General features: G+C 42.1%; 1 long non-coding RNA gene across 1 annotated transcript; it reads left to right on the forward strand.

Annotated features, from left to right (window-relative positions):
- Positions 1–3875: 3875 nt before the first annotated feature.
- Positions 3876–9542, forward strand: LOC132342196 (uncharacterized). Its single transcript, XR_009490482.1, has 3 exons — positions 3876–4019; positions 5158–5307; positions 9002–9542. It is a non-coding gene; the product is annotated as an uncharacterized lncRNA (long non-coding RNA).
- The last annotated feature ends 4540 nt before the right edge of the window (positions 9543–14082 follow it).

A 14082-nucleotide genomic window follows, 5' to 3' on the forward strand; every position in this document is an offset into this window, starting at 1 on the left:
TTTTATAGCTATCACTTAAATAAATGCGATCAATGTTAATCCTATAAGCAGACATGGGAAAACCACACTTCACACCAAAGCAGGGCGGGAAATAGGCAGTGTGGACAAGTACAAGTCAAATACTGTTGAACTTACTTACTCATTTAATCCTTATGACAATTCTGTGATGTCATTACCACTATTTGACAGATAAGGAAACTGAGGCTCAGAGAGTTTATATAACTTCTCCCACAATAGCAGAAACAACAACTGTGAAATTAGGATACACACACAGTCTGCTAGCTTCAGAGATCGTATAGCTCCCATTATTCCCATAATAGAAGGTTGTGAATCAAGAAACAGGTTGGACAACCAGTAAATACCTACTGCCTGACCACTGAGGAGCTAAAGTCTGTCTTTCAGAAAGTCATTTGACATTCAAAATGTATTCAATTCCTACCAATATACACCATATAGTGTCAAGATGTTAGCTAATTAGACCTCACTGTTTCTCACCCTGACTACTGCAGTTGCTTATTAGCTGCCCACTCTTCCCAACTCTATCCCCCACCACCACCCTAAAGTCTATTGGGTTGGCCAAAAAGCCCATTCAGGTTTTTCCATAAAAGAGTACAGAAAAAACAGAATGAACTTTTTGGCCAACCCCGTATCTTGATTGTTCTATGCTCTCAAAACTCCCATGTGTGCACTCCACAGAATCTATCTCGGCTAGGTTGAATCAGCATTGCTCTTCTGTAACTCTTACAACAGTCCATGTTTTTCACAATGCCTGTGGTGTTTCCCCCTCCAAATGGAGAACCTGTCTGGCTCATCTTCCTGTTCCCCCTCCTCACCATCTACAAAACTCTGCTCAAATTATTTCTTGCTGGTGGTCCAGTGGTTAAGACTCTGTGCTTCCAGTGTAGGGGATGCAGGTTCAGTCCCTCGTCAAGGAACAAAGATCCCACATGCCCATGCTGTGTGACATGGCCACAAAAAGAACAAAATAAATTCTTTCTTTCTAGGAAGCCTTCCCCCACCTCCCACAGTTTTCCAAAGAAGGTGCTATTCTTGAAGCAATTGCACCAGCATCATTGCTTCCATATCTTTCTCCAGCACTTGAGTATAAGCTCCCAAAAGACAATATCTACATTTTGTTCATCTTGGAATCTCCCAGACTTAGTAAGAGTCAGGTACTCAAATAAAATGCTTGTTAACTGACTCACATGACCAGATTTTCATCGTTTTAAAAATAAACCAGAACAAATGTTTTGGAAAGTCCATAATTTGACTCTAAAATGAAAATTCTGGCTCTGCTAAGAATGGTTCGGAACACTTCCAAGCAAATGTAACTGAATTGTATTGTTTCATGTATCACAGACTTTGAAGGTCAAAGTCCTATTCTTACATGGAGTCTCTGAGCCACAGTACAACTAAATCAGTTCTTTTTGATAGAACACTTCATAAAATTTTATTACATTTTGAAAGTCTTTACATTTTTATCTTTTAAAACCACTGAAGTTTTGTCCTCCTTGGGAATTTCCCCAGCTTGGATAAGCTTTTCTCTGTAACAGAAGCCTGATGGGAACCTGCTGTTCCAACCAGGGAGCACATCCAAGCCCATTTATGTTTCCAGTTGATGGAAACCTTGTGCATTTGTGATGACTAAGAGAAAATGACCCTGCTGCCTGTCAGAACTTCCAAAGGAGAAGAAACAATTTGTTTCTCTGTAAGGGTCTGTATTTCTTTGTATCTTCTAAGAAGAAACTTTGGTCTTCTTGGCTACCAAGACTACCCAAACCTGTCTCCTTTTCCAGAAGACTGAAATGCAACTCCCCTTTCCCTTTTCTCCCTTTTCGTAACTGTTTTGATATCAGCCTGGCGTGCTGCGATTCATGGGGTCGCAAAGAGTCGGACACGACTGAGCAACTGATCTGATCTGATCTGATGATTTTTGAGGGGGCAAACCAAAAAACTTGTGCAAGAAATACATGTTTTGATAGCATAAGTTGAAAGAGGATATGGGTGGATAAAGTCATTGGATAAGCACCAGTGGGCAAAACCCTAACTGAGGTTCCCAAGGAGAAATCTAGATACATTCCAGTTGGGAAGTGATTTGGTGTCAGTACATGAGATGCAGTTTGTTATTTGCCAATATCTGGAATAATAAAATTAAGAAAGCTCCTCTTAGAGATTAAAAGATTTTTAGGAAACATTAAAAGGCCTATTTTATACAGTTAATAAGTTTTGAAAAATTATGATATAATTTTTAAAATCTATAGCTTCAAGAAAGATTGAGATACATTCAGGGCTTCAACAGCCAAAAGAAGTTGGGTTGTTTATGCTTCCCAGGCCTCACACACTGGAAAGTTGTGTCCCATCACTGAATGCCCTGTATAAGAGTGTAACAATATAAAAGTACCCTTTGACTTAGTCTTGTGTTAATGTTTACTTAGTCTCATTGAAATCTGTAACTGGCTGTTGAAAGTCAAATGCAAATAAAACACTAGGTGCTCAAGACGAGATAATGATATAACAGAGGAGACTTTAACAGAATTTGAGAAAGGCAGAACCCTTTGGAGTCCCACCCTGAAAGTCTTGATTTCACTGAACAGAGTCAGACCCAACTTAGCAACTACACAACAACGAGGCTAAAGCTTGAGAATGTAAATCTCTATGACTCAAAAATATTATTTTAAGTGAATTTTAATTAATGAGTTAAATAAAATATTTGACACATACACATTTTATTTTTGTGGTTTTACCGTTTTAAAAATTATGCCGTAACACTCCTGAAACGGGACTCCTAGCACACAGGAAGACACGCTGGAAGCTGTCTAAGCACCATGGCCTCCTCTGCTTGCCTGGTTACTCCATCTCTCCTAACTCCAGGACGTTTTAGTGACCTCATTAGCACTGCTGAATCAAAGCACTTCATTCTTTTCTTCACAGATGATACTCCTAGCTGAGTTTCCACCACCCAGTACCTTTAATTTTATAGCTCAAATGCTAGATTTTTTTTTTTTTTACATCTATGCCCTTCAATTTTAATGTTGAGAATTTGAGTACATTATTCCAGCCTGAAGAAATGACTGTCATATCATTTATATCTTTATCAAAGTGCAACTGCGTGCTCAGTCACTTCCAACTCCTTGTGACCCTATGGACCATAGCCCACCTGGCTCCTCTATCCATGGGGTTCTCCAGGCAAGAATACTGGAGTGGGCTGCCATGCCTCCTCCAGTGGATCTTCCTGACCCAGGGATCGAACTCACACCTCTTATGTCTCCTGCATTGGCAGGCAGGTTCTTTACCACTAGAGCTACCTGGGAAGCCTATCAAGGTGTAAACGGGATACTAGAAGTCTCTCATAACTCAGTCAGAACTCAAGGAGGCATTTGGTGAGCAAAGTCTGCTTCCATAGGTGGGATGAGAGGCAGGAGGAGAGAAAGGAGGCCTCGCTGTAAACGAGGTCAAGCAGAGGCTGCTGCGGTGATGTACTGCTGAAACTTACACAGTCTGCTCTTTAGGAAGGACAATGCAGAAGTGTCTGCTATTAATGCCCTTATGTAATATTATACTTCAATAAAATGACCCTCCTAAAAAGTATACAAAATTAAGACTATAAAATTATTAGAGCCCCTTCAAGGGCCTTGCCAGGGACCCCATGGAAGTGAGGGGCACTGAGCCGAGCTTCTTTGGCTTCCCCGTGAATCTGCTCTGCATCTGCCAACTGGCTGGCACAGAGCAGGTCCTCAGTACCTGGTGGGGCTGATTTACATACAGTCACAGTTTTCATGTCATTTGTTTCTGTGACTCCTGACCTCTTAAGAAAGGTATGTATAAGACTCTGTGCATCTGGTTTTTAGATTTATTTCAAAGTTATCCTGAGCTTATTCTATTTTCTCTTTAGATATCCCATCCACAGCTATTTTCAAGTGCCTGAAGTTGTTATTGTTCAGTTGCTAAGTCGTGTCCGACTCTTTGTGACCCATGGACTATATAGCTCACCAGGCTTCTTTATCCATGGGATTTTGCAGGTAAGAACACTGGAGTGGATTGCCATACCCTGCTCCAGGGAATCCTTCTGGCCCAGGGTCGAACCTGAGTCTCTTGAGTCTCCTGCATTGCAGACAGATTCTTTACAACTAGCACCACCTAGGAAGCCCTACATAGCTTTAGAACAATATACTTAAACAATACTTATATGGCACTGAATCGCTATATGCCATTCTAAGAATTCTGCCATTGTTAATTCAATTAACAATCCAATTGGGTAGTGCTGTTATTCCCATTTTCCAGATGAGAAAACCGAGTCTCTGAGAAGTTGAAAAGCTGTGTGATTCAGACTGTAAGTGATGGAGACAGGATTTGGACTGTCTAGCTTCAGTTTCCACACTTTTACTGCTGTGCCAGGCCACCATAAGAACCTGAGTTTAACCTGATATGTTTGTCAGGAAATGCTTCTAAAACTTTAATAGGCATACACATCTTTGAGGATCTTGTTGAAAAACAGATTCAGGTTTAGTTGGTCTGGTTTGAAGTCTGATATTCTACATTTCTGACAAGCTCCCAGGTGATGCCAGTGTTGATGGTCCAAGGACCACACTTTGAATTCAAGGGTCTAGAATCTGCTATAGTTTTTTTTTAATATACTCATTCATAGATCTCTTTTTCCATGTCTACTCCTGTACTTGTGGGGAAATTCTCTGCAGACTTTATGTACAGCAAGTCCCTTGCATACAAATGAGTTCTGTTCCAAGCTTGTTCGTAAGTCCAGTTTGTTCATTAAGTTGAACAAAGTTAGCTTAGGTACTCAACTAACAGTCGGCTATGTAGTCCTGTACTGTAATAGGTTTATAATACTTTTCACACAAATAATCCATAAAAAAAAAAAAAAACATTTTTAATCTTACAGTACAATGTAAAGTACAATAGTACAGCACAGCAGCTGACGCACAGGGGCTGGCATCAAGTGAACAGACAGGAAGAGTTACTGATGGGAGGAGGGAGAGGAGGTGGGAGATGGTAGAGCTGAAGGACTGTCAGCAACAGGAGACAGCAGGTGAGCTGAGCTTGACTCAAGCCTGATGTTGATGGCACACGTGCAGCCTCCTTGCTGGAACTAAATGCATGTTAGCATCTTTGAAAGTTCACAACTTGAAGGTTTGTATGTAGGAGAATTACTGTATCATCACCACCTTGAATACTTGTGGCTCCAATCAAAACCATCCAGCACTGGCACATCCCAAGTGGAGCAAAGAGGTGGTCAGAAGTCAGGAGAGAAGCAGAACCAGGGAAGCAGGAAGAAAGAAAGTCCGGGCACAGGTACACCCAAACTTCTTGTGAAAGTTATGATGCGTGTGTGTTCATGTGTGTGTGTGTTGTATGTGTGTGTATAATCCCCCTCTGGATTTTAATTTCAAAACAGTGCATTTCCAGGCCTTATAAATCATGCATTCTATACATATATGTCCTTAGTCTGCTGAAGATTACCACTGTGAGGAGCATCTGTGAGACGAGGTTATTGCAAATATCTGCATCATCGCTGGGCCTAGATTCATCCCCTGGATCAAAAATAATGAAACTTAAACCACCTTCTCCTTTGACTGACTTTTCCAGACTGCCTCGTTTATTTTACAAACTACGATTCCTCAAAAATTCCATGAACTCTGTAGTGTTGTCTTTTCACCCATTAAATAGGCGATTTCCTTTTTCTTAAAGGAATTCAGGACTTGCCCCTCAACTCTTTTGAGTGCAGATGACTTCCAAAGGCTTTGTAGTTTTGTTTTGTTTTTATATTAAGAGTCTGTTCAGTCGTGTCTGACTCCTTGTGACCCCATGGACTGTAGCCTGCCAGGCTCCTCTGTCCATGGGATTTCCCAGGCAAGAACACTGGAGTGGGTTTCCATTTCCTCCTCCAGGGGATCTTCCAGACGCAGAGGGAGGACTTATTTCTTTTGAGGCCCCTGAGTCATGAACCACTCTCTAAAAATCCAGCCTATGTCAGTGGGTTATTTCACAATTCACGTCAAATTCCAAAAATTTAGATTGGAAATTGGAGGCGGTAGTCCAAGCTCAAGAAAGTGTATTGATTTAAACATGATTGCTTTATATTTGTGCCAAATGATACTGTGACAATAGTGGCTGAGGTACACAGAGCGTTCTCTGGAAGCCAGGTGCTCCTGTAAGCACAAGCTAACATCGTTATGCCTGAGCACCCTGCAGGACTGTTCTCATGTAGTTCTGATGGCTCTGCATTCTAAAATAGCTAACCATTTCTAGTCCTTATACACAAGAGGTGCATGGTCATCTGTGCCCAGTATTACTATCATCCAGTGGTTTTTGGTTGTTTTTTTCCTTTTAGATTTTGTGTGTGTGTGGACCATTTTTAAAGTCTTTATTGAATTTGTTACAATACTGCTTCTGGTTTGTTTTGGTTTATTGGCCAAGAGGCATGTGGCATCTTAGTTCCCTGTTTAGAGATCAAACCTGCACCCCCTGCATTGGAAGGCAAAGCTTTAACCACTGGACCATCAGAGAAGCCCCTACCCAATGTTTGTTTGAGTTCACAGGTGCACAGAGAGGTGAAGCAGATTGCCCAAGGTCACACAGCTCCATGTGCTGGGCCTTGGCCTCCACCCAGATGAAAGGGATGAGAAGGATCAGGGTCTTGGGTGGAAAGCCTGGCTTCAGGTCCCATAGCTGAAGGGCAGCTCCTAAGACGGAGAAGGTGGTTTGATGTGAGTGGTTGAAAAGGAGTCCTCACATAAACAAGATAAATGGTAAGAGGCATTGGACATGAGTACGGCGAGATCTGCTGTGGGCACATTCATCAGAATGACGTCTCCCCTGCATACATACCCCTCTCACTGTGGCCATTTCCCTCAGAAACTCTTGACTCCCTGACCTCCTACTAAGCAGCAGACACTCGATTAATATTGTTCAGTGACAGGGATTTCCCTGGTGGTCCAGTGGTTAAGACTTTGCCTTCCAATACAGGGGGTATGGGTTCAATCTCTGATTAGGGAGTAAGATCCCACATGCCTTGGGGCCAATGAAACACCAAAACGTAAAAAGAAGCAATATTGTAACAAATTCAATAAAGATTTTAAAATAAAGTCCACATCAAAAAAAAATCATTAAAAAAAAAAACATTGTTCAATGATGGCCAGTTGTGGGACTTGCTTTAATCGGATGTGGTTGGTAGGAAGTTAATCCATGGACCCTGCAAGGGGACAAAAATGGTGCTCATCTAAGTTTTATCAATTGCTGCATAATAAATTATTCCAAAATGTAAGGTTATAAAACATCATCTCACGATTTCAGTGGGTCAAGACTCTAGGCTTGGCTTGGGTGCCAACCTCTGCCCCTTACAAGGCTGTGGTCAAGGTGTGGGCTGGGGCTGCTGTCATCGTGAGGCTCGACTGGGGCAGGGTCTGCTTCCATGCTCACTCACGTGGCCGTGGGCACTCTCTGCCCCTGGTAACTGGTGGCTGGAGATGTCAGTTCCTTTCCGTGTGAGCCTCTCCAAATGGCAGCTCAGGACATGACTGCTGGTTTGAGAGAGAGAGACAACCAGGTGAATCCAGAGTTTTTTTTTTTTATAACTTAACCTGGAAGAAGCATTCCATCGCCCGCCCATGCCCCATTCTATCTAACAGAAGCAAGTCCCCAAACCTAGCCTACACTCAGGGGGAGGAAATAACGCAAGGTGTGAGTGCCCTCAGGGCCCTCAGGGCTGTCTCAGCAGCAAAAGGAGGACAGAGATAGTGGGAGAGGTTTGATGAAAAGTCTTATCGAATCTTAAGATTATAATGTTTGATACAAAAACACTTCTCCACCCAGCTAAGCTGCAAGAAGCGTATCAGTCAAGTCATAGAAATATACAAGAAAAACGCAGTGATGCTTTCTTTTCGTAGTTATCTCCAAATCCTCAGCAGTTTTCCTTTCCTAGCTGCACCATTTGACCCTTTCAGGTCCCAAGACTGTCATCAGTGATGAAGCCAGCGTTTGGGGCGTGTATCTAGGGTAACAATTTGTCATCCATAGTTGATACTTTTAGAGTGAAGGGACACTATTTCTGATTATTCAAGGACAACAGGCAAACCAGGAAGTCTGAGCATTTACCTCTGAAATATCATCCGTGCTTTACTGAGAGCCCTTCTCCCCTCCTTCATTCTCTCTCTCATCCTCCCGCTCACTTCTGTCCTTTCCTCCCATCACTGTCCACACTCTCTGTATCACTGCTGTTAAAAGTGAGCTGGAGGACTTCTCTGGCCCAGGGAATAAGAATTCTTATGGCCCAGGGCATAAGAATCCACGTTGCGATGCAGGGGACACCAGTTCCACCCCTGGTCCCGGAGGATCCTACTTCCTGCGGGGCAGCTGAGACCATGGGCCACAACTATTGTGCCTGTGGTCTAAAGCCTGGGAGCCGCAGCTACTGAAGCCCACATGCCCCAGAGCCTGTGCTCCGCAATGAGAAGCCCACATACCACAAGGAAGAGTGGCCCCCGCTCACCACAACTAGAGAAAGCCTGTGCAAAGCAATGAAGGATCAGCACAGCCAAAAATAAATACAATTTTTTTTAAGGGAGCTGGAGACAGAGGGGTCATCCTGGAGCAGCCTGCTAACGATGCTCCGTGGTTCACACCCCAAATTGTCCTCCCCATCTCCTGGGTATCTTGTTCTGCAGCTGCCTTCAGAGATAAAGGAGCACACACATGTGCCCCCTGCCATGACTAGGGTTCTCAGCCCCACCCAGCAGTGCTACTGCAGCCACTGAGGGGTGTGTCCTCTGTCCCCATCATCCACAACTCAAGAGGCATGTACGTGTCATGTGTCTGTCTGTGTGTGTGTGTGCATGTGCGTGTGCGTGTGTGTGTGTGTGTGTGTGATATTCCCAGATAAGATACTGGGAAGAATTAAGAGAAGTACATGAGTATGGGTGGATTGGTTTTTGTTCCTTTTCAAAAAATATTTATTTATTTATTTGGCTGTGCTGGGTCTCATTTGCAGCACACAGGATCTTCCATCTGTATTGCAGCATGCAGGATCTCTTTAGTTACAGTATGCAAACTCCTGGTTGTGACATGTGGGGCCTAGTTCCGTGACCAGGGATCGAATCAGGGTCCTCTGCATTGGAAGTGCAAAGTCTGAGCCGCTGGACCACCAGGGAAGTCCCAAGGTTTGTTCTTAAAAAGCATCTCTTAAGCTAATGTACCATCACTTTGTGGTATTTAATTATGCATTTACAAGTTAACACATCATTAAAAATATGTACTCCGGTGTTTGCCCCAACTCAGTAATAGGAACTTGTTACTAAAATTGAATATAACGATGAGGAACCATTGACCTCACTGACCAAGTAACTCCAAGCCTGGTCCTTCTCTAGGAAACAGATTTTTACAGTCTCTTTTAGCTATCGCCCATGGATAGGCATTAGCCCAATTGTTGTTAGAGAGGTGAAATCTAAGAAACTACATCCATGAACTGAGTTATTCATTACAGTGATGCTGCTTTCCATTAGTCAGTTACTCTCCTGTCTTTCTTAGTAGACATCCTTTAATTCATCCTAAGAAAGCATGCATGTGAACTGAAGAATATTTTCTTAAAACTGAAAAAGAAATTTCTTACCATCTTAATAGCAATGATTTCTGGATCATAAACACAAGAGCAATTCACACTGAAATTAACAGCTATAGTTTCTAATGATCTGGAGAAGCCATATGTCTTTTTAACTGCTCAGTCACTCAAGACAGATGAACATAAAAGTGAGTTTTCTTCTTTTTCTCACCTCAAGCAAACTAAATTGGCAACAAATAGGAAATCATTTTTCAGAGCTGTTGCACTATGCATGTACAGTATTATCAAGTATAGTCTAGACTGCTATTAGTTTTGCAGCAAAGAAATATTTCTATCATATGGTCCTTATCAAGAGAATTAGCTAGAAGGATTGATAACTGGTAGGTAATATTCTCTCGTGAGCTGGCTTTTAAATGGGTCACATTGTTCTCCATTTCATTGGAAACTGAAAATAGATGCTATATCAGTAATGTTTGTGAAAAATAGCACATTATCTGGGACTGACTGGGGTAAGGGGGGGTGTATATTTCTTTATAAATTAACCCTCTAGGAAACCATAACAATTTAAAATCTTACACAGGCTTCATAGCTCATCTATTCCCAGCCCCTCATTTTTTTAATCTGAAGAAGCAGATACCCAGAAATATTAAGGGACCAAAGTAAAAGAACTATTTAGTACAAGTATTATGATTTCAACTGTAAAAATCTGTTTCAACATAAGCACACTGCATGCAATTATTTTCTGAACAGAGTGGAGAAAAGCATAATTTGTCCTTGGATTGTTGTTGTTCAGTCATTAAGTTGTGTCTAACTCTTTGTGACCCCATAGACTGCCCCATGCCAGGCTTCCCTGTCCTCCACTGTTTCCCAGAGCTTGCTCAAACTCATGTCCATTGAGTTGATGATGTCATCAAACCATCTCATTCTCTGTTGTCCCCTTCTTCTTCTGCCCTCAGTCTTTCCCAGCATCAGGGTCTTCTCCAATGAGTCAGCTCTTCACATCAGGTGGCCAAAGTATTGGAGCTTCAGCATCAGATCCATCCTTCCAATGTCAGGCTTGATTTCCTTTAAGACTGACTGAGTTGATCTCCTTGCAGTCCAAAGGACTCTCAAAAGTCTTCTCTAGCACCACAATTCAAAAACATCAATTCTTCGGCTCTCAGCCTTCTTTATGGTCCAACTCTCACACCAATACATGACTACTGGAAAAACCATAGCTTTGACTACACGGACCTTAGTCAGCAGAGTGATGTATTTGCTTTTTAATATGCTGTCTAGGTTTGTAATAACTTTCTGTAATAAATATCCTTTCGGAGTCTATAGACTTTTACCCCTCAATGAGCTTTAATTGTAATAAAAGTCAGCAAATTGTAATAAAGAAAAACAAGGCAGGGGAACAATTTCCACCACAAATAAAATGAAAGTAGTCTTTTTCTTTCCCCTCTCAGCAAACAGGATCTGGACCCTGCAGGTCTGAGCACTGAGTGTCATGTCTCCAGCCTGAAAATCACAGCGCAATTGTCCTTTTTGTATGTGGAGCCAAAGGACCCGCAGCCTCAGCTACAACCAGTTCAGCCTGCCTAAAGTCAGACATTAATAGAAAGGGGTCAGCAAAGGCTTGTCTCTCCCTGCTCCAGAGGGGCCACTATTAACCTCCCAGAGCCCAGGTGACAGTCAGGCACATCCATCTGAAGCCGGCCTGCAGGAGCCACTTCTAAACAGATCAGATCTTCCCTGGTGCCAGATCACCTCTGAACTCCCGGCTGCTCACCCTGCACTGAGTAAGTTACGGGTTGTATTTCATGTATTTCAGGCTTGATGGGGCTGAAAGTGAAAGTTTTGTGTCCAGAACAGACTAAATCAAGTTCCCACTTAGAGCAACCTCTTTCCTGTCCTCTGCTTGCCGCTAAAAGCCATTTTGAAAACCCAGAAGATGAACAGCTAGCAGGTTAAGCAATTGTATTTTTTCTTCCCTATGTACTTGATCTTCTACATCTCAGCCAAGGACACAAAGGGAGACACTGGGCTCTGCTAAATTAGTAGCTGATGGAAGTCCCTTGATAAATTAAAAAGAAATGAATTAATATCAGTGCTCAGTAAGGTGAGGCCTGAAGCACCTCTCCGGCAGAGATAACTTAGGATGACCCAGTTATGATTATAATGAAGGGCCGAATAGGATGATATTCCCACTAGAATTTGAAGAATTAGAAGATTGAGCAGTAATGTAACCCACATATAAACAGCAGCTACCATTCTCTGCAGACACTGCTACCATTCTATAGCAGACACTGCTAAGCTGGTGACAAGCATTTTCTCATTTATTCTTATCATAACCCTGAGAGAGGTTCAGTTTTTATGTCCATTTTAGAGATGGTGCCCAGAAGCTCAGAAAGGTTCAGTAACCAATCACAGGCCACACAGCCAGGAAACAGTAGTGTCAGGTTTTGAACCCATGGAGTTTGACTCCAGAATCCATACTTCACTGCTATTCTGTAATTACGATAAGGAAGAAATGTATCAAGTTAATCAAGCATTTTCAATATGCAAAAATTATTTAAAGATCAGAATCAAGGGACTTCCCTGGTAGTCTGATGGCTGGGACTCTGCTTCCAATGCAGGGAGCATGGGTTCTATCCCTGGTTAGGGAACTAGGATCCCCCATGCCACACCTAAAAATTTAGAAAAAAAAAATCAAAGTCAAAAGAGTTATGATGGCTCCAACATTAAGCTACATGATGGCTCCATTATTTGTGAACAAAGGTCTGCATAGCCAAAGCTATAGTTTTTCCAGTAGTCATGTATGAATGTGAGAGTTGGGCTATAAAGAAGGCTGAGCACTGAAGAACTGATACTTTTGAACTGTGGTGTTGGAGAAGACTCTTGAGAGTCCCTTGGACTGCAAGGAGATCCAACCAGTCAATCTTAAGGGAAATCAAGCCTGTGTATTTATTGTAAGGACTGATGCTGAAGCTGACAATCCAGTACTCTGACCACCTGATGCAATGAGCTGACTCATTGGAGAAGACCCTGATGCTGGGAAAGATTGAAGGCAGGAAGAGAAGGAGGTGACAGAGGACTAGATGGTTGGATGGCATCACTGACTCAGTGGACATGAGATTGAGCAAGCTACAGGAGTTGGTGATGGACAGGAAGGCCTGGTGTGCTACAGTCCACGGGGTCACAAAGAGTCAGACAAGACTGAGCAACTGAACAACGTTGAAAGGGGGAAGGTTTGCAAAATTGGGCCAAGACATAGATATGAAAGTGGGAAAACCTGTACAAGCCCGGGAGGAGGATATTACTAACTGTTGTAAGAGAAAGAAGCAAGTACAATACTCTGCATTTTCTCCTTCTCAGCAATAACATAGAGTGAATTTTCCCCAAATGGCCCTAATTGCAAATAAGTAACAGTAAAGAAATTCACATGAGTGGCTTTCATTCCTTTTCATCCTCATTGTTCTTCTCTTGGAAAATGTCAGAAGTGATTAAGAAAGAACTGGTCCAGTGGCTAGGACTCCACACTCCCAACGCAGAGGGCTGAGGGTTCAATCCCTGTCTGGGCAACTAGATCTCACATGCAGCAACTGAAGATCTATGCCACAGCTAAGACCAAAGATCCCATGTGATGCAGCTAAGACCCGGGGCAGCCAAATAAATTAATTAATTAAAAAAAAATAAGAAGGACTTCGAAAGGGGAGTCTGTGAGGCACCCCCTGCAGAATTCAAAATATGAGTTTGGGCCTCAAAAATCTCCATTCCGCATCTGTATCTTTTTGTTACTAGTGTGAAGAAGTCTGGATCTTTGGTTTCTAAGAACATTCCAAAGATATTATATAGCTGGGAGAATGGGGAACAAAGAGCAACCCTAAAGGAAAATGAAACAAATTTTAACTCAGAAAACAGAAAATCCCCTATTTTATTCCCATGAAAAGACCTATTTTAGAGAATGATACCAGCCTTATCCCCAGTTTGTGTCATTCATGTTGTTTTTAATCTTGGATTTGCACATCTGAGAAGTTCTAAGATTTAGTGTTATTTTGTGTAAACAGTTTCTAAACTTGGGTAATAGGGTTTCTCTGTGGCCAAGAAGGTGGGACTTCCCACATTCATGCCATTCAGCTGAAGTTTTCTCAAGTTCCCTTTTCCTCTGCAGAACAGCTAGTCAGTTGATATAGCAGTGTTTAGACTAAAACATTTTGCCAAGTCCTGTACCAAATCCCCGGACAGTTTTATTGCAATTTACAAAATTAGAAAACCACATGCATAAATTGTACCTATTTCTAATGTATTTCACTTAGCACGTGATATTTTCCTGTTCCCTACAAGTCCTTATTTTTAAGTGTTGAGATATTATAGGAATACACATTGGATTACAAGTTGCTTCCAAAGATCCTTTTGTTCAAGGGAAAGTTACAACATTGGAAATGTAAGCCGTATTCATTTGTGTACTTTCCATTGAATCCAACATTGTGGCTTTTGCTGATTTAAGAGAGGCCAAGTGCCTGCAGAAGTTG

This window comes from Bos taurus, chromosome 14, assembly GCF_002263795.3.
Source record: "Bos taurus isolate L1 Dominette 01449 registration number 42190680 breed Hereford chromosome 14, ARS-UCD2.0, whole genome shotgun sequence".
NCBI classification, from domain to species: Eukaryota; Metazoa; Chordata; class Mammalia; order Artiodactyla; family Bovidae; genus Bos; species Bos taurus.